Raw genomic sequence first — 24,553 nt, 5'->3', positions numbered from 1 at the left:
TGGCTGTGCACAAAATGTGTTGCTGTGCAGCATAGTCCTACATGAGGAAGACACTATTGCACAATGATTTCCTTGAACTTTTTATGCCACAACAGAGAAAGAAATAGAACCTTCACAGTGTCCTAGTACACACACATGACAAGTTTCCTGAGATAATTCATGCAGCCTCATCATTTGAGATGCACTGCTTTCTGCTCTATGTCAGCTCATGTTAAAGATGAGCCTTAGCCCGGTGTGGTGGTGCATGCGTGTCCTTCATCCCAGCACTCAGGAGGCACAGAGGCAGGAGGATCTGATCACAGTGAGTTTGAGGCTACCCTGAGACTACATAGCGAATGCAAGGCCAACCTGAGCTAGAGTGAATAAAACTCTACCTTGAAAAATCAAAAATAAATAAGTAAGAAAGAAAAGAAAGGAAGGAAGGAAGGGAAGGAAAAACAGAAAGATGAGCCTTGACCCACAAAACTAATGTCATGGTCTACAATGGACTATAGCTGCAGTTTGAAAAACATTTGAGACAGGGGTTCATGTATGCCAGACTGCCCTTGAACTCACACTTGCTATATAGCTTGAATTCTCTGATCCTCATGCCTGTGCCTCTCCCTCTTAGGTGCTGGGATCACAGGCGAGGACTGAAAACACTCTACTGACTAAGCCACATTGCTACCGTCCAAAACATTTTATTTATTTATTTATTTTTAATTTTTTTAATTTTTATTAACATTTTCCATGATTATAAAATATATCCCATGGTAATTCCCTCCCTCCTCACCCCCACACTTTCCCATTTGAATTTCCATTCTCCATCATATTACCTCCCCATTACAATCATTGTAATTACATATATACAATATCAATCTATTAAGTATCCTCCTTCTTTCCTTTCTCTACCCTTTACAAAACATTTTTTTAAACTTTTTTTTTTTTTTTTTTTTTTTTAGTCAAAGTAGAGTCTCACTCTAGCCAAGGCTGACCTGGAACTTACTATGTCATCTCAGGGTAGCCTCAAACTCACAGCGATTTTCCTACCACTCCCGCTGTTTAAAGATTTTTTAGTTAGTGTTTAGGCAAGAGGTCATATTTTCAGTATTTGGAAATAAAAGGTTTGAATCCAGCTTTTGGCTTTAAAACACAATAATCCCATAGATTTAGTAAATTCCAGGTCAGTCTGGGCTAGAGTGAAACCCTACCTTGAAAAACAAAAACAAACAAACAAGAAATCATTAAACAAAGCTGAGTGTGTAGTATATAATAGAATCTGCCAGGCGTGGTGGTGCACGCCTTTAAGCCCAGCACCTTTTTTTGCAGTGGCTGGAGGCCCCAGAGCACCTATCCCCCTCCTTCTCCCTCCCTCCCTCCTTCTGTCTTTCTCTCAAATAGATAAATATATATATATATATATATATATATATATATATATATATATATATATATATATATATATATATATTAAAGTTAGACAATAGTAGCCGGGCATTGTGGCACACACCTTTAATCCCAGCACTCAGGAGGCAGAGGTTAGGAGGACCGCCATGAGTTCAAGGCCACCCTGAGACTCCATAGTGAATTCCAGGTCAGCCTGGGCCAGAGTGAGACCCTACCTCAAAAATAAATAAATAAATTATATATATATAATAGAATCCCCAAATATTATCATTTCCCCCCATGATAATAGCTTTGATTCTTCAAAACAAACCTAACCTATCAAGCACCTGACTTTTGTCAGAGCTAAATATTTTGCGTACTTATTTTTCTTGCTGTAGTTTGCTGGAGCATATGTATAGTCTGCCAAGGGGGTTCTGAGTGGTTGACTTCATGAAAAAGGAGCTAACAGAGGGGTTGTGGTTTTATTTGAGAGCGACAGACACAGAGAGAAAGACAGAGGGAGAGAGAGAATGGGTGCGCCAGGGCTTCCAGCCTCTGCAAACGAACTCCAGACGCATGCGCCCCCTTGTGCATCTGGCTAACGTGGGACCTGGGGAACTGAGCCTCGAACCGGGGTCCTTAGGCTTCACAGGCAAGCGCTTAACCGCTAAGCCATCTCTCCAGTCCAATTCTTGCTATTAATGGAAGAGATAATGACATAATTAAAGTTAGTAAATGATAAAATTGTCTTACTCAAAGAGGAAAAACAGGGTTGGAGAGACGGTTTAGCCATTAAGACACTTGCCTACAAAGCCTAAAGACTCAGATTCAACTTTCCAAGACCCATGTATGGGCTGGAGAAATGGCTTAGCGGTTAAGTGCTTGCCTATGAAGCCTAAGGACCCCGGCCCATGTTAGCCAGACACACAAGGGGGTGCACGCGTCTGGAGTTCGTTTGCAGTGGCTGGAGGCCCTGGCGCGCCCATTCTCTCCATCTGCCTTTCTCTCTCTGTCTGTCGCTCTCAAAATAAATAAATAAAAATTAAAAAAAAAAAAAAGGCCCATGTAAGCCACATGAAGAAGGCAGTGCATGTGTGTGGAGTGTGTTGCAGTGGCTGGAGGCCCTGGAACCCCCTGAAGCTCCCATTGTCTCTCTATCTGCCTCTTTTTCACACACACTCTCTCTCCCTCTCAACTAAATAAAAATAAAATATTAAAAAACCCAAAAAGTTCTTGGGCAGATTATTTGCCATTCCACATAGAATACTCATAGGGCTGGAGAGATGGCTTAGCAGTTAAGGCGCTTACCTGCAAAGCCTAAGGATCTCAGTTCTACGTCCCAGTACCTATGTAAGCCAGATGCACAGAGTGGTGCATGCTTCTGGAGGTTGTTTGCAGTAGCTAGAGGCCCTAGCTCACCCATTCTCTCTCTGTCATTCTCTCTCTCTCTCTCTCTCTTTCTCTTTCTCAAATAAATAAATAAAAATAAAAAAAGAATACTCATAGAAGGAGGAAATCATTGAAATGGATATTCTGACAAAGAATTGAGAATTAGCTTTAAAATAAAAGCAAGGAAAAATAGCTATTTGTAGAAAAAATTGATTTTTATAACCTAGTTGGATAGACGAAGATTCTAAATTATAATCTGTCAGTCTCGCAGTAAGAATGACTAATGAGGGGCGGGAGAGATGCCTCTGCTGTTAAAGGTGCTTTTGTCTAGGTTTGATTCCCCAGTATCCATATAAGGCCAGATGCACAGAATGTCACATGCATCTGGATTTCATTTGCAGTGGCAAGAGGCCCTGGCATGCCCATACTCACTCTCTCTTTCAAATAAATAAATACCTTTTCAAAAAAACAATGAGAAAATGTAGTTTAGGGAAATAAAAGATGAATTATACCCATTGTGGTAGCCCACGCCTTTAAGCCCAGCACTTGGGGAGGCTGAGGTAGGAGGATCACTGTGAGTTCAAGGCCAGCCTGAGACTACATAGTGAATTCCAGATCTGCCTGGGGTAGAGCAAGACCCTACCTCAAAAAAATTAAAATAAAAGATGAAGCCTGGTATGGTGGCTCATGCCTTTAATCCCAGCACTCAGGAGGCAGAAGTAGAGGATCACCATGAGTTTGAGGCCACCCTGAGACTACATAGTGATTTCCAGGTCAGCCTCAGCTAGAACAAGACCTTATCTTGAACTTCTCCCCAAAATATGAATTATGACTTTGATATTAAAGTTATTGAGTAATATAGCTGACACTAGTTATTAATTACCTCCATTTTACAGCAATACACGAAACTGGCTTCAGACATGCCTGAAGTTAGAGGCTCAGTGTATTGTCAGAAAGCTTTATTCCTTTGTGGTCTGCTTTCCTCTGCTCTTTAGGGGACAGAGATGAAGAAGTAGGGTGGTTAAGAGGGCTTTTGTTGTTATTTCTAGCAAGGCCTGCTACTTAGTACAAGCTGGCCTTGAACTTGCTTTCCTCCTGTTTCTACCTCTTCTTTTTAAAAAAAAATTTTTTTTTGTTTATTTATTTGAGAGAGACACAGAATGGGCATGCCAGGGCTTCCAGCCACTGTAAACGAACTCCAGACATGTGCGCCCCCTTGTGCATCTGTCTAACATGGGTTATGGGGAATTGAGCCTCAAGCCAGGGTCCTTAGGCTTCACAGGCAAGCACTTAACCGCTAAGCCATCTCTCCAGCCCTGTTTCTACCTCTTGAATGCTAGGATTACAGTGTGTGCTAATGTGCCCAGAATTTAAGAGGTCGTTTTGTTTTTTTCTTCATTTTCCTTTTTTTTTTTTTCCCCAAAAAAACATTATTTATTTGCAAGCATAGAGAAGAGAAAGAATGGGCACACCAGTGGCCCCAGACACTGCAAATGAACTCCAGATGCATGTGCCAATTTGTATATCTGGCTTTATGTGGGTACTAGGGAGTTGAACCTAGGTCATTAAGCTTTGCAGGCAAGAGCCTTAACCACTGAACCATCTCCCCAGCCCTTTTCTTTCTTTCTTTGTTTTGTCTTGTTTTTTGAAGGTAGGGCCTCACTCTAGCCCAGGCTGACCTGGAATTCACTATGTAGTCTCAGGGTGGCTTCAACCTCACAGCAGTTCTACTACCTCAGCCTCTGGAGTGCTGGGATTAAAGGCATGTGCCACTATGCCCAGAATTTAAAAAAAAAAAAATTATTTATTTAACAGTGACAGACAAACAGAAAGACGGAGAGAGAGAGAGAGAGAGAGAGAGAGAGAGAGAGAGAGAGAGAGAATGGGCATGCCAGGGCCTCCAGCCACTGCAAACAAACTCCAGATGCATGCACCACCTTATGGATCTGGCTTACGTGGGTCCTGGGGAGTCAACTGAGCCTCAAACTGGGGTCCTTCGGCTTCACAGGCAATCGCTTAACTGCTAAGCCGTCTCTCCAGCCTACATTTTTTAAAACATCAGTTTCCAGAGAATACTTACTCTTCCTCCTCTCTCCTTCCTTCCCCCTTCCCTCCCCTCTTCTTCCTCCTTCTCTTTCTCTGTTTTTCCTTCTCAGATTAAATTCAGTCCTTATGCTATACCATTAGCCCAAAAAGTAGTACAAATCTTATGTGGCTGAGGAAAGTAATACATAAAGTTTCTTTTTGCTCTCTCAGTGCGTAACCTTGTGGTATTATTTTTAGCTCTACAAAAGGTTTGACTATGGCATCTTGCCATAATTACTATATTATGGATGGCACATTTCAAGGATGTTAACTAATTTATTAATTGAGAAACTGTTTGCTTTTGATACATTTCAGTGCATTTGCATTATCAAAGAAGAATTCTTACATCCCTCACTTATAGTCATCCTTTTAGCAGGGATAACATATTCAAACTTCATTGTACTATTATGATTTATTCTAGATAGCCTGTAAAATCATAAAAATTATTTTTCTCTGGCTGTCTAATTGTTTTACTATCTTTGAAAAATACTGAAGAGTTAAAATCTAATTAACTAATGATGTTCTAAGTATGCCAAAATTGTATATACTTTTAAGCACTTTCTTTTTTTTAAGTTTTTTGTTTATTTTTATTTATTTATTTATTTGATAGTGACAGACAAAGAGGCAGAGAGAGGGAGAGAGAATGGGTGTGCCAGGGCCTCCAGCCACTGCAAACGAACTCCAGATGTATGCGCCACTTTATACATCTGCCTTACATGGGTACTGGGCAATCAAGACTCAAACTGGGGTCCTTAGGCTTCACAGGCAAGCGCTTAACCACTAAACCATCTCTCCAGCACTCTTTAAGTACTTTCTTTTATAATAAAGATGATTATAAAATTTATCAATATGATGGGCTGGAGAGATGGCTTAGTGGTTAAGGCACTTGCCTGGGAAACCAAAGGACTCAGGTTCAATTCCCCAGGACCAACATAAGCCTGATGCACAAGGTAGTATGTGCTTCTGGAGTTCATTTGCAGTGGCTGGAGGCCCTGGTGCATTCTCTTCCTCTCTGTCACTCTCTCTGCCTCTCTATCTATATCTCTCTCAAATAAATAAAAATAAATTTACCAAATGAAACTTTTATCATTTTAAAGTTTGTACATACATAGTTAATGTGAATACTTATATTTTGCCTTTTCATTTGAAGTACTTATGAAATGTGTATATGTGCATGCATGTGTATATGTATGTATGTATACACAAGTATATATATTAGTAGGGAAGTAAACTTAAAACAAGGAAAGAAAGTAAAATCCAATTACAACAGCAGACATGTGAAACATAAATTGGCTCTGAGTATCCCAGCCACAGGCACAAAAAAAAAAGCAAATATAAAAAAAAGGCAGGGGGAATAACTCAGTGGATTTTACTGTTGATGTCTAATTCTTCAAGAACAGAAACTGCTCCATACTATTGTCACAGTACAAATACCTTTTGTGAATTCCTTTTTTGGGAGACATGCAGGAGAATGGACAGCAAAGAAGCAGTATGGCTCTTGTGCTAACTCTTCATACAAACAAGGCCATGAGGACCAGGGAGATGGCTGAGGGACTGAAACCCTTGCCTTCCAAGCTGGAGTGCCTGAGTACACCATGTAAAAATGCTGGAAGCTGGGCTGGAGAGATGGTTTAGAGGTTAAGGCATTTGCCTGCAAAGCCAAAGGATCCAGGTTTGGTTCTCCAGAACCCACATAAGCCAGATGCACAAGGAGGTGCATGCATCTGGAGTCTGTTTACAGTGGCTGAAGACCCTGGCATGCCCATTCTCTCTTTCTCTCTCTCTCTGCCTCTTTCTCTGTATCAAATAAATAAATAAACAAATATTTTTAAAATTGCTGGAAGCTGGGGTGCCCAAGTACTCCACGTAGAAATGCCAGATAAACACTTGCCTTTCGAGCCAGAGTTGCTGAGTACTCCATATAAAATGCTGGGTAAAACCCTTGCCTGTTAAGCTGGAGTACATGAGTACTCTACTTAAGATGCCAAAAGCTGGAGTACCCTAGTACTCTGTGCAAAAAAATCTTGGAAGCAGGGGGACACAAACACTCCACGCAAAATGCGGGAGGCTGGGTGGCCTTCTGTCATCCCGGCACACTGATGCTAACACTGTGAAGGGAGATGGAGACATGAGAATTTCCCGCAAGCTTGTGGCTTCCAGCAAAGAACAGTAGAGTGAGAGTCTAGAGAGAGAAAAACCCTGCCTCAAAGAGGTGGACAGTGGGAACTGATAAGAACATTGTCCTCTAATTTCTCTCCCTCTCTTTCCACAAACAAATAATAATAAAAAAGAAAACCTTTTAAAAAGACCCCATAAGACTTAGTGATAGGGATTCTGCCAGACAGAATTAGGCTAATGATCTTTAGATAGCATGTAGCTTTCTGACAATCTCCCTAATGTAGAGATGAGTTTAGTCATGCTTATACTATTTTTTCTTATTTCCTAAAGATCACTTTTCCTATTTAATGAAAATTAAACAGAAATAATTGAAGTGCTAGTTTACAGTGTGTTTTAACATTGAAACTCACTTGTTGATTAATGGTCCATATGCTTAGGAAAGGAAAGGCAGGTTAGGATTAACACTGATATCTAAGTGAAGATTTCTGACCTGTATTTCAACTATTAGACAGATTGTCTTTCATATAAGTAAATATCACTTTATATAAACTACATATCAATGGAGAAGAATTTAGCTGCTTTAAAAATGAATGCATAGAGTTCTTTATTAGCTCACTTCAATACCCGAGGTTTTTTTCCCTTCCTCTTTTTTTTTGTTTATTATTTATTTATTTGAGAGTAACAGAGAGAGAGACAGAGAGAGGAAGGGAGGCAGACAGACAGCGAGAGAGAATGGGCAGCCAGGGCCTCCAGCCACTGCAAATGAACTCCAGACGCGTGCGCCCCCTTGTGCATCTGGCTAACGAGGGTCCTGGGGAATTGAGCCTCAAACTGGGGTCCTTAGGCTTCACAGGCAAGCGCTTAATCACTAAGCCATCTCTCCAGCCCTTTCCCTTCCTCTTAAAGGATAAATTATTTTGATGAATGACCTTTTCTTTAGGAAAAGTGTCACTGATTTTTTTTTTTTTTTTTTTTTTTGCTTGTTTGCTATTCGAAGTAGAGTCTTGCTCTAGCCCAGGCTGACCTGGAATTCACTAGTAGTCATGGCAATCCTCCTACCTCTGGCTCTTGAGTGTCGGGATTAAAGGTGTGCGCCATCATGCCCAGCATTTTTTTTTTAATTTCCCAAAAATATCTGTTCAAATTTTATTAAAAGAAAAAAAAATTTTTTAAGCTGGGCATGGTGGCATACACCTTTAATACCAGCACTCGGGAAGCAGAGGTAGGTGGATCACTATGAGTTTGAGGTCACCCTAAGACTACATAGTGAATCCCAGGTCAGCCTGGGCTAGAGCAAGACCATACATTGGAAAACCAAAAGAGAGAGAGAGAGAGATTGAAATATTATGTTCCTTCCACAATTTTGAATTCTGACTCTGTACAGCTGTTGAAATTTCCTCTACTGAGGGATTGAAGGGTCTGTGGTATTTGAATGCTAAACAACAACAAAAAAGCCCTACTGATTTAATTTATTAAGTATCTTCCATATGCTAGTATTGTGCTAAACCCTGTGTTGTTTTATTTAACGTTCATATAATAATAGTATAGCCTGTTTCTATGCCCATTTTACTAAAGAGAAAACTAAAACTCGGGTATGCCTGGACTTGCATAGCCACTAAGTGGCAGAGACCTCAGGATGTGATCCCAGATCTCTTTCACTGACACTGGCCACTGCATGCTCACATGTGGGAGGGAAACCTGAGTCCTCATGCACTAGCCTTGAGGTCATGAGACTTAACGTGTCTCAGTTTCTAGCTTTAAACAGTTTAGTCATCTTTTCTGTTTTCAAAAAACCAGGGCTAGCCGGGCATGGTGTCGCACACCTTTAATCCTAGCATTTGGGAGGCAGAGGTAGGAGGATCACTGAGAGTTCAAGGCCACCCTGAGACTGCAGAGTGAATTCCAGGTCAGCCTCAGCTAGAGTGAGTCCTTACCTAACAAAAAAATAAAAAATAAAAATAAAATAACACCAAGGCTAGAGAGATGGTTTAGCAGTTAAGCACTTGCCTGTGAAGCCTAAGGACACCCATTCGAGGCTGAATTCCCCAGTACCCATGTAAGCCAGATGCACAAGGTGACACATGTATCTGGAGTTTGTTTGCAGCTGCTGGAGACCCTGGTGCTCCCATTCTCTCTCTCTGTCTCTTTCTTTGCCTCTTTCTCTGTCACTCTCAAATAAATAAATAAAGTATTTTTAAAAAGAAAAAAACAACAACTCATTTTTAGCTGGGCATAGTGGCACATGCCTTTAGTCTCAGCACTGTGGGAGAGAGGCTGAGGTAGGAGAATCACCATGAGTTCAAGACCAGCTGGGGACCACAGAAGGATTTCCAGGTCAGCCTGGGGTACAATGAAACCTTGCCTTGAAAAAACATTTTTTTTTCCTCAAAAACAAAAAACATTTCTCAGATGTTTTTCCACACGTCTATAATGTTTTTGCTCATATTCACCTTCTCACTCCTGCTGGGCTGCTGCTTTGCAAATAGCCCCCTTCTCCTTTGATTCTTTTGTGTGTGCGTGACCCACTGCAATTAATCAGGGTCACTTGCTTGAGTATGGGTGAGAAGTTATTTACTGGAATATGGGCAATTTATGGTAATCTAGCCACATCACTGAAGAAAATGTCTGTCTGTGCCCCAGCAACCATTAACTTCCAATAGCTCCTCATGGAGGGTCATGGCCTCCTGATCCCCTCCCCCATCGAGGACAGAGTGTTGACAGGCCCAACCTCATGCAGGTCTTGGTAGGTAACCATAGCTACTGTGAGTTCATGACTGTATCAACCATCCCCAAAAGACAGTATTCTATAGTGCTTCTTCCTATCTTTCAGCTCTTATACTCTACTCACTCTTCCAGAAGGTTCCCTGAGCCTTGGAGGGTTGTGACATGGATGTCTCATGTAGGGCCAAGCACTCAACAGTCACTTCTTTGTAGCACTTTGACTGGTTATGAGTCTGCAGTCACTGTTGCCTATTGCAAAAGGAAGCTTTTGTGACCAAGGCAGGAGCTGCAAATAATCTATAGGCAGAAACAAAATATTTAGAAGGCAGTCTGACAGAGCATATTCACTTATAAAATAGCTCATATTTTTATAGCAGAATAATTTAGCACCTTCATTTCTACACTTGATTTTTATCTAGTAATGACTTATTTATTTATTTGATGGAGAAAGAGGGAGAGAGAGAATGTGCCAGTACTTCCAGCCATTGCAAATGAACTCCAGATGCGTGTGCCCCCTTGTGCATCTCGCTAATGTGGGTCCTGAGGAATCAAACCTAGGTCCTTTGGCTTTTCGGGAAAACACCTTAACTGCTAAGCAATCTCTCCAGCCCTAGTAATGACTTTGTAAAATGTGCTTTAGTAAGAAGATCTGAATTGGGTTGGGAAGGTGACTCGGTCAGTAAAGTGCTTGCCTTACAAGCATGAGGACCTGACTTCATTCCCAATTCCCACATGCTGTGGCATGTACCTATAATCCCAGTGCTGGGAAGGCAGAGACAAGAGGCTCCCTGGAGCTCACTTGCTAGCTAGTCTAGCCTAATTGGTGAACTCTGGGCCAATAAGAGATCCCATCTCAAAGGAGGCACTCTAGATTGACCTGGGTTGGATTTCCCAATACCTATGTAAAGCCAGATGCACAGGGTGGTGCATGCATCTGGAGTTCATTTGCAGGGCTGGAAGCCCTGAAGTGCCCATTCTCTCTCTCTTTCTCTCTAACTGCCTCTTTCTTTCTCTCTGTCAAATAAATAAATATTTTAGGGCTGGAGAGATGGCTTAGCAGTTTAGGTGCTTGCCTGGGAAGCCTGAGGACCCATGCTTGCCTCTCTAGGTCCTACATAAGCCAGACCAATGAGGTGATGCAAGCACAATATTGCAAATGCCCACTAGTTGGTATAAGGATCTGAAGTTTGATTACAGTGGCTGGAGGTCCTGGGGCAATGGCCAATTTCTCTTTCCCATTCTCTCTCTCTCTCTCTCTCTCTCTCTCTCTCTCTCTCTCTCTCTCTCTCTCTCTCACACACACACACACACACACACACAGCCTGCACATAAAAGAATAATAAATAAATAAATAAAGGCCAGTCTGTTGGGCTTGCCTCAAAAAAATAATTTTTCTAATTTATAAAAAGCCACTTATGGGCCCCATTTTGCTGCAGACACTCCTATCCTTGATTGGCTTGTTAGTAATGATGTTGCTAATTAAGCCTTACAGTAAGTATGGTAGCTTCTATAACAATTTTGTCTGTTATTTCTAAACCGTTCTACTGAAGTATGATTAACTTTTAAAAATCTGTAGATATTTAATATATATAACTTAATGTGCTGATGGCCATCTTATTGACATAGTCCATATAAAGACTATGTGGACTGGTGATTCTTAGTTGGTCTGTATGATTCTGGAAGAAAAAAATTACAGGTCTGATCTTTTAGTGTATTCTGGTATTCTTCATTCCATGTAGTGGTTCTAAAATAACCTTGGTATGTGGATATATTGACATAAGTGTCTGTGGCACACTCAAGACTGAAGACCTACTGGGAATGTTACTGGCCTTTAACACTCCTGTCTCACGCATGCTAAGTTCTTTGGTCTGTCTTTTCCACAGTGATATTTCACATACTCTTTCAGAGAAATGTGTTGAGTATACTTGTGCATGATTCTATAACTTGTGTAAATAATCTTAGAAAGTTTTCTTTTCCCAGATGAGTGCAGTAGTGGGGAATACTTAATCACGGTTAGGTTTGAGCTGTCCAGGGTCAACCATATAGAATAAGAGCTCATTTTCCCTCTCTGTTGTAAACTTAATCTCTTTGAGACATAGGACAGATCTCTGTTGAGAGTCTTCTTGGTCACTAGGCACCTCATAACTGAGGCCTGATATTAACCACTATTCTAGTTTCAAATTTTCCCAGTTCCAAAAAGCCATGGCCAGTATTTGTAAAGCGTTGGTCATTGTCAAGCAAAGGGATAAGGAGAAGGGAGAGGACGTTACAGTAGACTCCACTTTTGTGTAACTTAAAAAAAAAAAAAAGAGTAAAGAAATGTCTTGGGCTGGAGAGAGAGCTCAGCAGTCAAAGGCACTTGCTTACGAGGCTTGCTCGCCTTGGGTTCCATTGCCTAGACCCACATAAAGCTGGACCCAAAGAGGTGCAAGCTCTGGCGTTCATTTGCAGCAGCAGAAGGCTCTGGCGCACCTACACACGCACACCCGCGCGCGCACGCACACACACACACACACACACACACACACACACTGCATAAATGAAATAAGAAATGCCTCAAACCGTTTGGGTGGGTTTTGTCATTTATTTGTTTTTGGCAGGTTCCCGGTGGCTCGGGGGCGGTCCTGCTAGCTCAGCCCCCGCCCCGGGGCCGGGATTACGGGGCTGGCCTCTGCGGTGCGCGCCGCGCCGGCCCCCTCCTCCGCGGCCCGCTCGTTTGCAGGCGGCGGCGGCCGGCGGCCGATGGGCGGGCTCTGTCCCGAGGCCAGAGGGCCGGCCGGGCCTGCGCGGAGCCTACTGGCTGTGGGCGCGCTCCGGCCCCCGCCCCCGGCTCTCCCCTTCCCCTCCATGGCCCGCGCGGCCGCGAGGTCGGTGCCGAGCCCTCCAGCAGCCGCGTCTGCACCCATTCATGCGCGCGTGACGTCAGCGGCCGCGGAGCGCGTCTGCGGCGGCCCGGGGAAGGGTGCGGGGCCCGGCCCCCGCCCGCCGCCGCTCGGCTCCCGCGAACCTTCCTCCTTCCGCGAGCCTCCGTAGACGCTCCTTCCAGCCATTTAAAGCCCGGGAACGGAGCCGCGCGTGTAGGAATCCTTCGCCGCCGTGAGTATGGCACTGTCTTCCTGGTTCCCCGGTGTTTATCTCGCCGGGACAGATGGAGCCTGGGTCTGTGCTTGGAGACCCCGTGTGACGGACGGACACACGCGGGGAGAGACCAGACAGCCGGGGACCCGGGACCCGGACCGGGACCGAGAGCGAGGCTGCGGGGGAAACCCGAAACCCCGGCCCAGCTCGGCCCCCCGGCCACTGACAGCTGGTTCTCCTTTGTTGATCTGCCTGCCAGACGTGGACGCTCCCCTCCCGGGTCTGCGCGGTGCCCCCGCGCGCTCGGCTTGGCTGTCCTTAAAGGGAGCTCCGCTTCCCGTGGAGGTGATGCGGGCGCGCCACCGGGGAGAGCCGAGCGCCCCGCGGAGCTGCTGGGCAGAGCCGGGCCAGCACGACCCGAGCAGGCTCTGTCTGGCTTGTCTTCCCTGCCGCTGTCCCTTCTCTCTGCTTCTCACCCTTCACCTGGCCTTTGTTTCATAATCGTAACTGTCAATATCTTGTGTGAGCAATTTCGGGAAGGTGAATGCCTCTTGTTCAACCATTCTCAGCTTTTTATGGCACGAGCCATTCGTGGCTCCTTTTATATTGTCAAACCCTTAAAGCCTACAGTGCAGGCAAAAGGGAATTATCCTTTAATTGTAAGGATAACATATATTTTAAAAACATTCCAACGAAGTGATTTCTTCCTAGGTTCCAAAGTTCCATTGTATAGAAATGCACCTGAGTGTTTTTCTATTATGAACTTCCGTCTGGAAAGTTTATTCCACAGTGTTTGGGAATAAGGGAAAAGTTCAGCTATCTTCTGTATGTGAAGCTGATTTGATAACAAAAAGTATCTGCGATTGATCTATGTTCCAATGCATTGGTTTCTTCTGGCGAAAGCTGTGGCGTTCAAGAAGAAGGATGTGACATTGCAGCATGTTCATCCCAAATGTCTTAACACCATGCTCCTGCTGCCTCCCTTTGAGCCGCTTAGAAACTAATGTGAAACATGCAGTTGGTTGGTCTTTCTGGTGAGAGAGAAAACAAAATGGCTATTACTTCTTATCACTTAACCTTGTCATGTTTGCTTTGGGCAATCAATACTTTGTTTTTAGAATTTTTATAATCTTTGCTAGTGAAACAAATATTCTAAATAATGGCTGGAATGATATCTTGGGGGGGGGGCAGGGCTGTTCTTCTTAATGAATCCTCCAACTGTAAACTCATTTAAGTTCAAAATTATCAGACCTGAGGATGTAACATGCCCTTCCTTTCTTAAATTGACTTTGCGCTCTCGTTTAACCTGGCTAAAGTTGTAGAAGGAAAACCCTTGATCTTTGACCTCTATATAGACAATTGTAGTTTCATATTTTGATATATTCCTTTGCTGAGTTGGAACAAATTGCATAATATTTTAGACACAGTTCTCTGCGTTTGTAAGCATCTTGGCTTGTTTCAGCTCTTTCCTTCTTTGTGACCTGTCAAGACTGTCAAAAGCAATTCCAAACTTAAATTATTGAAGACGACTAAGTCAGAGGCCAAATTCTTGACCTTTGAAAATTTTATGTTTATATATAATCAAAATCATCTGGAGAAGTCTTCATTAAACTCTTTTATGCATCTTTTGCCAAAAGAGAACTTTATTTCCGTGAAAGAAATTCAGGCTACTCTTGGATTTATTATAGTAAAGCTGTCCCTTTAAGACACGCAGTGGATGCTGAATCCTCCATTCTCCCCACGCCTGGTGGCTATGCTCCAGAGTATCTTTATTTTCATGTATAGTGTACTTGTAGGAAAAAACAATAACTCTTAATTGTTTAATATCAAACAATAAAATCCTGTGTATCAGTGACTGTCAATAGATGGCTTTCTGTTTAAAAGTTGAAGCTACTCCAGAAGTAGGAATTAATTTATTTAGTAAACAAAGTCAGTCAGACCAGAGCTATGTCCTGGGGATCTGTCAAAAGCATGGTTCCTAAGGGCAAAGGGCCCTTGGGCCTTTAGGACCGAGAGAAGCCATACTTCGATGGCAGAACCGGTCAGTTTGGTTTGCACTGTCTACCAGTCCTCTCTGTGTGCTAGGGCGGAATTAACTGCTCCAGGAGCTCACATGAGTCAAGACAGCCAAGACGACCACATCTACTAGGTGGTACAGCCTGATATTTCTAATTTTGTTTAAAGAAGATTTCCTAAGAGCACGCTGCTGCTGCCTGAAAAAAAAAAAAAAGCCACGCAAAAAGATATTAGAACCCTCTGTCACTTATTCTGAAAAATAGGAAGTAGACAAAAATTTAGAAGATGCAGCCTTTACTCCCAAGGAATCTAGAAGGTAAATGACCAGAAATAGACTTTAACATTAGAAGTAAAGGTGGTACCATCCTCCCTCTTGCCCTTCCTGTTTGCTTTTCTACTGCCCAGTGGCTTTCAGTATGTTCACCATCACATCCATCAACTTAAGAGCCTTTTCATCATCATAAAAAGAAACCGCACACTCCTTAGCAATCCCACCTCATCTCTCTTCATCTCTCAGCCCTATGACTACAAATCTGTCTTTTCTGTATATAGATCTGCTTGTTCTTGGCATGTCTTACTAAATGAAACCAGGTCTTTTTGTAATCAGCTTTTTTCTTAAATTTAACATGCTTTCAAAGTTCATCCACGACGTAGCATGTATCAGTATTTCTTTTTTTGCTTGTTTATTGAGGTAGGGTCTCACTATAACTCGCTGTAACAGGTTGACCTGAAACTTACTCTGTAGCCCTAGGGTGACCTTAAGCTCATGGTGATCCTCCTACTTCAGCCTTGTGAGTGCTGGGAATAAAGGCATGTGCCCCGATGTCTGGCTGTGTATCAGCATTTCATTTATTTATATTGCCAAATAATATTTCAGTGTACATGCGCATGTCTTTAATCCCAGCACTTGGGAGGCAGAGGTAGGAGGATAACCATAAATTCGAGGCTACCCTGAGACTACATAGTGAATTCCAGGTCAGCCTGGGCTAGAGTGAGACCCTGCCTTGAAAAACAATGTATGTATGTATGTATGTATGTATGTATGTATGTATGTGTGTATGTATGTATATTATATATAACTTACTTATTCATTCATTTACTGATGGTCATTGAATTGTTGCTACATTTTGGCTATTAGGAATAATACTTTTGTGTTCTCTTTTTCTTTTTTTTTCGAGTCAGAGTCTCACTCTAGCCCAGGCTGACCTGGAATTCACTCTGTATTCTCAGGGTAGTCTCGAACTCATGGCAATTCTCCTACCTCTGCCTCTCAAGTGCTGGGATTAAAGGCATGCACCGCCACACCCAGCTTTTTGTGTTCTCTTATGTATAAAGTTTTTGTGTGAATAGTTTTTCATTTCTCTTGAAAGTAGAAATGTTGGGTCATATGGTAACCATATGGTGAATATTTAAATATGATGCTAAGCTGCCTTCCACGTGGCTGTACCATTTTACATCCCATCAGCAATGTAGATTTCTCCTCATCCTTGTGAACACCAGTTATATATTTTGTGAGATCCATGTTCATGAATTTGAAGTAGCATTTCACTCTGGCTTTTTTTTTTCCCTAATGATATTTTTATGTGCTTAATGGCCATTCTTTTTTGGAGAAATGTCTACTCAGACCCTTTGCTTATATTAGTAATTGGATCATTTATGGGTTTTTGTTTTGTTGTGTGTTTTTCTCACCCACTGTATTCCAGGCTGACCTAGAATTCACTCTGTAGTCTCAGGGTGGCCTTGAAGTCACGGAGATCCTCCTACCTCTGCCTCCCGAGTGCTGGAATTAAAGGGGTGCACACCACCATGCCTGACTTTCATGGTTTTAAAGTTTATTTACTTGTGTGTGTGTGTGCGCACATGTGCAAACACATCAGATTCTCTTGCTCCTGCCAGCAAATGCCAGATACTTGTGCGTCTTTTTGTGTCTGGTTTTATGTGAGTGGCCAGGGTATCAAACCAGGGGGTGTCAGGCTTTGCAAGCAAGTGTCTTTAGCCTCTAAGCCAGCTCCTCAAGCCGCATGTTTTTATTAGTGAGTTATAAGAGTCCTCTGCGGTGGTTCCAGCACTGGTTTTGACCACCACATTACCTTTTATTTTTTTCTTCAGGTACGGTCTCACTCTATCCCAGGGTGATGTGGAATTCACTGTAGTCTCAGGGTGGCCTCAAACTCACTGCGATCCTCCTACCTCTGCCTCCCAAATGCTGGGATTAAAGGCACATGCCACCATGCCCGGCCTTCACATCACCATTTTTTGCCTAATGGCTGACTCTACCAAGTATAATATGTTTTTAAGGCCACTAACCAGGGTGGTCTTAGAAGAGGCGCTATCAGAAGAAAAAAATTGCAATGATTGTTAGACAGAAGAAAGTCCTTGACAAATTACTGGGCTTCAGCACAGTGACACTCTTGGTCACAGTAACTGGAAACACTGGCCGTGTGATGGCTAGAAGGACAGGAACAGCATATCATAGGTACGGAGGGCACACCATGTGGCCCGTCATTGGAAATTCAGACAGGACTATGAGATTCCTGTAGGTATGCTGTGTCCAAGAATCGCTGATACTTCTTAACTCTACACACAGAATACTAAAGTGAGGCCACTTGGTTGTTGTATGATTTTAATTGGCATCAATGAAGAACCAGGTTCTCGGGTGTACAGGTGTGGTCCTGCAGGTGACTGTTGTGGGCTTAAAGTCACTGCCACACGAGTGAAACAAACTGAGTCAACTAACTTCCTTGAAAAAAAAGTAATGAAGTTAGATTGGACATTTGGACAGTGGAAACTGCAATTGTATGCCTGTCTACTATTCTGTCAAGTAATTTTGAATCTTCAGAAATAGAAGGTGGGGGCTGGAGAGATGGCTTAGCGGTTAAGCGCTTGCCTATGAAGCCTAAGGACCCTGGTTCGAGGCTCGATTCCCCAGGACCCACGTTAGCCAGATGCACAAGGGGCTGCACACATCTGGAGTTCATTTGCAGTGGCTGGAGGCCCTGGCACGTCCATTCTTTCTCTCCTCTCTCTCTCTCTCTCTCTCTCTCTCTCTCTCTCTCTGTCACACTCAAATAAATAAGAATAAACAACAACAAAAAAAAAAGAAATAGAAGGTGGAATATTTGTAGTTGAAAACCCTAAATTCAGGATTCTCACAGAAGCAGAGCTTGATGCTCACTTTGCTGCTCTACCAGGGAGACTAAATGTTGTCATTAGTTTACCAGCTCCAGGATGCCACTTAACTATGTGTTTGGTAACAACACATCAACATGCTAGAGGCCCCTGGATTGAAAGGGGAACCTCTCCACTCCTCCCACTGAAGTGGTTAAGACTGTATATAAATGAACATATCATTTTTTTTCTGGGGGCGGGGGAATCCTTTGTTTATTCTGGATACAAGCTCCTTCTGGCTATGTGATTTGCAGAAGCTGTCTCACATGATGTGGGATGCCTTGTCATCTTCTTGTTGATACTGTTTGCAATATACAAACTAAGTTTTTATGTTAGTTTTTTTCCTTTTATTATTTGTGCTTTTGGTGTTAATGCCAAAGGCAGCTTTACCTATTCAAGGTCATTAAGATTTTTCTTATGTTTTCTTCTAAGTATTTTATATATATATATATTTTGTTGTTGGTGGTGGTTTTTTTTGAGGTAGGGTCTCACTCTAGCTCAGGGTCTCCTGAAATTCACTCTGTAGTCTCAGGGTGGCTTCAAACTCATGGTGATCCTCCTACCTCTGCCTCTCGAGTGCTGGGATTAAAGGCGTGCGCCACTACACCCGCTGCATTTGATATTTTTAGGTCTGAGTTAAGTCTGTGAACCACTTTGAGTTACTTTTTTTGTATAGTGGATATCCACTAGATACAGCAACATTCACTTAAAAAACTATTCTTTTCCATGATAAATTGTCTTGACATCATCTCATAGACTTTAAAAAAACTTTAAAAATTGGTTATGGTGGCACACACATATAGCCCTAGCACTTGGGAGGTTAGGGAAGGGGATTCAAGTTCAAGGCCATCTTTGGCTATATGATGAGCTCAAGGGCCAGCCTAGACTAAGTAAGACTGCCTCAAAACACGCCCAAGATAAGAACAAAATGAAACCTGATATGCTTCCACTTCTAGAGATCCACGTTTAACTGGTCTGTAGAGGGGCCTCTTGTTCTACTTCTCTCCACAGAACTGTTTTAAAAAAATGTATTTGTGTGCGTGCACAGATGTGCACACACATGCATGCTCCAGAGCCTCCTGTCTATGCAAATGTACACCAGTGTTTTGCACGTTTTTTTATATTTTAGTTTTTTTTTTTTTTTGGTTTTTCGAGGTAGGGTCTCACTCTGGCTCAGGCTGACCTGGAATTCACTATGTAGTCTCAGGGTGGCCTCAAACTCTCGGAGATCCTCCTACCTGTGCCTCCCGAGTGCTGGGATTAAAGGCGTGCGCCACCACGCCCGGCTTATTTTAGTTTTATTTATTTATTGATTTGACAGGGAGAAAGAGAGGGAGAGAATGGGCACACCAGAGCTCCAGCCACTGCAAACAAACTCCAGATACGTGCGCCCCTCTTGTGCATCTGGCTTACGTGGGTCCTGGGGAATCGAACCTGGGTCCATTGGCTTTGCAGGCAAATGCCTTAACTGCTAAGCCATCCCTCCAGCCCTGGTTTGCATCATTTCTAAAATATTTTTATTTATTTACTTTTTTATTTATTTATTAAATTGAGAAAGACATAGAGAGAGAATGGGATCACCAGGGCCTCTAGCCACTGCAAGTGAATTCCAGATGCATACGCCACCTTGTACATCTGGTTTGCATGGGTACTGGAGAATCAAACGCGGGTCCATAGGCATCACAGACAAGTGCCTTAACCACTGTGCAATCTCCCCAGCCCCATAGTCCTTTTTGGGACAGTCTTCCACTGAGCCCAGAGCTCACCAATTCAGCTACACTAACTAGCCAACAAGTCCTGTTTCTGCCTCCTGGGCAGGGGGATTAGAGGTGTGCAGTTGGTGCTGAGAATCGAAACTCAGGTCCTCATGATTGTGTAGCAGTACTTTCCCCACCAAGCAACACCAGCCCCTTCTATGTATACACACACACACACACACATATTTTTTTGAGAGAGAGAGAGAGAGAAAGGGAAGGGAAGAAGGGGTTCCAGGGCCTTCTGCCACTGCAGATGAACTCTAGACACATGTACCACTTTGTGCGCCTATCTTTATGTGGACAATGGGGAATTGAACCCATAACATCAGGCTTTACAAGCAAATGTTTTTAGCCACTGAGCAATCCCTCTAGCCCTTTCTATATTTTTCTTTTTTTTCATTATTTTTTTTCTTAATTTTTATTAACATTTTCCATGATTATAAAAAATATTCCATGGTAATGCCCTCCCCCCACTTTCCCCTTTGAAATTCCATTCTCTACCATATCCCCTCCCTATATTTTTCTTAAAACTCTGATCATTGTCATATACAGGCAGGGTTGAAAACTATTGGCAAGGATATAGTTTAGTCGGAGGAAAGAAGTGAGACACTTTTCTGAATTAAGAGAGAGTATGAGTGAAAACATGGGATGGTGGCTGGAAGGAGAAAAGAAAGTAAACTTAAAAGTGACATTCTCAGGCTGGAGAGATGGCTTAGCGGTTAAGCGCTTGCCTGTGAAGCCTAAGGACCCCGGTTCGAGGCTCGGTTCCCCAGGTCCCACGTTAGCCAGATGCACAAGGGGGCGCACGCGTCTGGAGTTCGTTTGCAGAGGCTGGAAGCCCTGGCGCGCCCATTCTCTCTCTCTCCCTCTATCTGTTTTTCTCTCTGTGTCTGTCGCTCTCAAATAAATAAATAAATAAAAATTTTAAAAAAAGTGACATTCTCATCACAAGTTGTAAAATACAAAACAATAAGAATAAAAAAGTTGTAAAATACACCAAACTGAAAGGTGAAGACATGCTGGTAACTTTAGTAAGCACTTTGTGCTTCTATGTATGCGTTCATCTCAAATGTTATTCTTACGGTACGAAGCAGGTACTATTATTCTCATCTTACAGCTGAAAAAAAAAAAAAAGCTTAGAAAGGCTGTTGACTCAACCAGAGAGACCAGAGAATAGCTGTGACACGGTTTTCAAATCCAGTCCCCACTCCTTATTCCCTTTCTTCTGTATCCCAAGGATGGTGAGCATTGACTACTAACATGCATTGTTCCTGGTCTGGTCAGCGTGAATCTAAGATCTATTCTAGACTGCTCTGGGCTAGACAAAGAGTGTGACAAATTTGGAGGTGGGAAAATAGGATTGAACACAGCAGATGGAGTGGAAGATAAGAGGGTGGGGCTTAGAGAAGATTATCGTGTGATCAATTCTCATATAGCCTAGACTGAGGATAGTTTGCCTACATGTAGGTGGTGGGAAAAGCCCCCAAAAGATCAAGGGCCTCAGAGAATGACTTAAGGGGACAGGTGAAACCATGATGGAAAAGAGGATGGACCAAATAAAACTGGCAAATGTGGTAGAGGTGGTGGTGTTCATTTTTTATTCATTTAATAGATATTCATTGAACATTTATTATATATTTTAGGCACTGGGTACATAGCAAAGAATAAACCAGACAAAAAGCCTTACCCTTGTGGGGCTTATATTATTCCACTGGAGGGAGACAAGCAGTAAATAAGTAAATTGCTTAATGATGCATGCTAAAGAAAAAAGTACACATGGGAAGGGATTGGAGAGGGCTGGGGTGGGATATAGTTTAAAAGGGTCTTTTTCACTGAATTGCTTACTGACAGATACAGATTCCTCAAAGAGATTAATGAGCCATTAAATAGAGGTCAGTGATTACCTTGGGCAGATAGATAGATGATGATAGATCAGATAGATAGATGATTGATAGATAGATAGATAGATAGATAGATAGATAGATAGATAGATAGATAGATAGATAGGCAGGCAGGCAGGCAGGCAGGCAGGCAGGCAGGCAGGCAGGCAGGCAGACAGACAGACAGACAGACAGACAGACAGACAGATGATATATAGAGGACTTCTAAGTGGTGAAACTTAGTGAATGCTTAGTATTAACTTTCTGTTTACTTTTTTTAAAAAAACTTTTCTGTTTACAGTATCTCGTCCAGAATAGACATTACATACACATTTGTTTGTGAAAAGTACGCTCTTGGTGGGAAGGGATACATGAGGGGTAGTGATTTTTGAACTAGGTGGAGGCCAGGTCAGAGACAGAGCTCAGCAACTCTCTCAAGCTGTGCTTGCTGCCCTGTTGGGATAGACCTTCCTAAGTACATAGTAGATGGGAATGTGTGTTCTTTCTTAGTGCGACTGCTGAGCATCACTGTAGCAAGCCATGCTTATGAGGGCGACCCATTCTACTTCTCCAGTGGGTTGGGTGGAGAATCACCAGCATAGGCAGCACTAAAGACATTCAAGCATCTTTCGCTTTTTACACTTTAGCAGGAGATGCATACATACACCATCTTGAACAGAAGGTAACTTGAACCCTTGCTTTACAGTTAATTAAGCTCAATTATGCAACTGTTTACCTGCCCTCATTCTTTAGCTCAGTGGTTAACTTACACTAAAATAGATTTTTAAAAATCAACATGCAGTGCTGGAGAGATTGCTTAGTGGTTAAGGCACTTGTCTGGGAAGCCTAAGGACCAAAGTTCAACTCCCCAGTACCCACAGAAGCCAGATACACAAGGTGGCACATGCATCTGGAGTTCATTTGGAGTGGCTGGAGGCCCTGGCATGCCCATTCTCTCCCTCTCTCTCTGAATCTGCCTCTTCCCTTCTCTCTCAAATAAATAAATAATAAAACATTTAAAAAAATCAACATGCCATAAGGCATAATGATCTAATGGGAAGAGAATTGGACTAAGGCTATAAAAGTCTTATGTGACAGACTCAGGTCAGCCTTGACAAATCAGTTACCTGCTTGGTGATTTTATTTTTCTTCAGCTTTCATTTTAACATGAAATGATGAGATTGTTAAATAATTTCAAATCATCTTGTTAAGTATGATAATATTACAAACTGGTTGTGAATTACCAACATCACATATGCAAGTGACAATTCCTAGGGCAATCTGGTTAAACTCTAGTTTTATTCTATTTTTCACATTTCCTTTCATAAATGTTTAACCAGAAATAATATTCAAAGTATTTCAGATTTGCCCAGGTACTTTATTCTAAGCAGAAATAGAATCTTGTTTAGATATGACCTTTCCATGTTGGGGTATGTCCATGGTAAATGTCCTTTGCTTCCACTGGTGTTTTCTCATCAAAAGAGAGCTTCTGGGCTGGGGACATGGCTTAGTGGTTAAGGCATTTGCCTGCAAAGCCAAAGGACCCAGGTTCTATTCCCCAGGACCCATGTACTCCAGACACACAAGATGGCACATGCATCTGGAGTTCATTTGCAATGGCTGGAGGCCCTGACGTGCCCATTTTCTCACTTTGCCTGCCTCTTCCTCTCTTGCTCTCTCAAATAAATAGATATATATTTTTTAAAGAACTCCCATTAGACTGATGATTAGCTCTGGGCTAAGAATAACTGCAGATAATCCAGTAACATCAGTGTCATTCTATATTATAGCCTTTTCCTTGATGGGACCTTGTTTAGTGCTCTCAAGTGAAATCCATCAATTCATATGAATGGATTTCATTTATTTATGAGTTTCACTATGATTAAAGTGAGATTAAGCATTTTACTATGGTGGGCAGTTCTTTCTATCACGTCTCACTACTTCCTGTTATCGTCTAACTCAGGTGAAAGTGTAATAAAATATGGAGACTTGTTAATTAAGAAAAGGAAGATTGTTGTGGGGGCGGAGGACAGGGAACTAGCAGGAGGGGAGCAGAATGAATAAGAATAAAGTAAAATGGTACATATTTATGGAACAGCCTTAATGAAACCAATTACTTCCTATGGTGACTTCAAAATAAGAACATTTGAGAGAAGAAAATGATGATCCAATAAATGCATAACTAGTATGTTTAGACTTTGTGAAAAATAGTATTGTATTATTTTGGGTAATAATTGCTAACGTTTGAAAATTATTCTTTTTATAAGCTGGTTGTGGTAGTGCACACTTTTAATCTCAGCACTCAGGAGGCTGAGGAAAGAGGATCACCATGAGTTGGAAGCCAGTCTGAAACTACAGAGGGAATTTCAGGTCAGCCTGGGCTGGAGTAAGACCATTCCTCAAGCCCTCCCCCCAAATTATTCTTTTATATTTCCCCAAATAACAAGTTTGTTGATGGATTAATGTCTTAAACTTACGGATTTTTCTCAAAGAAAAAAAATTTATTGCTTATATACTTATACTGTTTTCTTGTTTTTGAGATGGGGTTTCACTCTAGCCCAGGATGACCAAAAACACATTCTGTAGTCCAGGATAGCTTTGGACTCATTGTGAGCCTCCTACTTCAGCCTCCTGAGTGCTTGGATTAAAGGTTTGAGCCACCAGCTTAACTGTATTTTTAAAAATATGCTGGTTTTATTAAATGACAAGACAAAAACTACACTTTTGTGATTAAAAAATTATATGTGTATGTATGTGTATGTATGTATATATATATATATATATATATATATATATATATATATATATATATCTCAATCATAACAGGTTATATTCTTTTATCCCCTTGCTCCTACTCCCATTACACTGGGAGCCCTCCTCAGTGGTGTTATGGTATTCACTGTGGGATCATGAAGGTCTCAATCAGTCCCTGTAGGGTAATGGGGACCATGCCTCAGGGTATTTCTACCCACTCTA

The 24,553-nt window shown here is 42.2% G+C and overlaps 1 protein-coding gene and 1 pseudogene across 3 annotated transcripts in view; both read left to right on the top strand.

The window, feature by feature from the left end:
- The window catches only part of Map3k13 (mitogen-activated protein kinase kinase kinase 13), a 147,652-nt gene that overhangs the window by 19,766 nt on the left and 103,333 nt on the right, over positions 1 to 24,553 (top strand). Inside the window, exon 1 of one of the 3 annotated variants that reach the window (XM_045150178.1) lies at positions 12,652 to 12,774. The exons of 1 other annotated variant lie outside the window; for it this stretch is intronic. The gene's annotated coding sequence lies outside the window, so the exon portion shown is untranslated. Of the gene's footprint in view, positions 1 to 12,651; positions 12,775 to 13,721; positions 13,791 to 24,553 lie in introns of those variants that run through there. One more of the 3 variants, XM_045150177.1, reaches the window with a different exon arrangement.
- On the top strand, positions 12,781 to 20,285 carry LOC101601706 (annotated as a pseudogene).

Source organism: Jaculus jaculus, chromosome 5 (genome assembly GCF_020740685.1).
Source record: "Jaculus jaculus isolate mJacJac1 chromosome 5, mJacJac1.mat.Y.cur, whole genome shotgun sequence".
Classification (NCBI taxonomy): Eukaryota; Metazoa; Chordata; class Mammalia; order Rodentia; family Dipodidae; genus Jaculus; species Jaculus jaculus.
The sequence above is the reverse complement of the archived record's forward strand: the minus strand, read 5'-3'. Positions and strand labels throughout refer to the sequence as shown.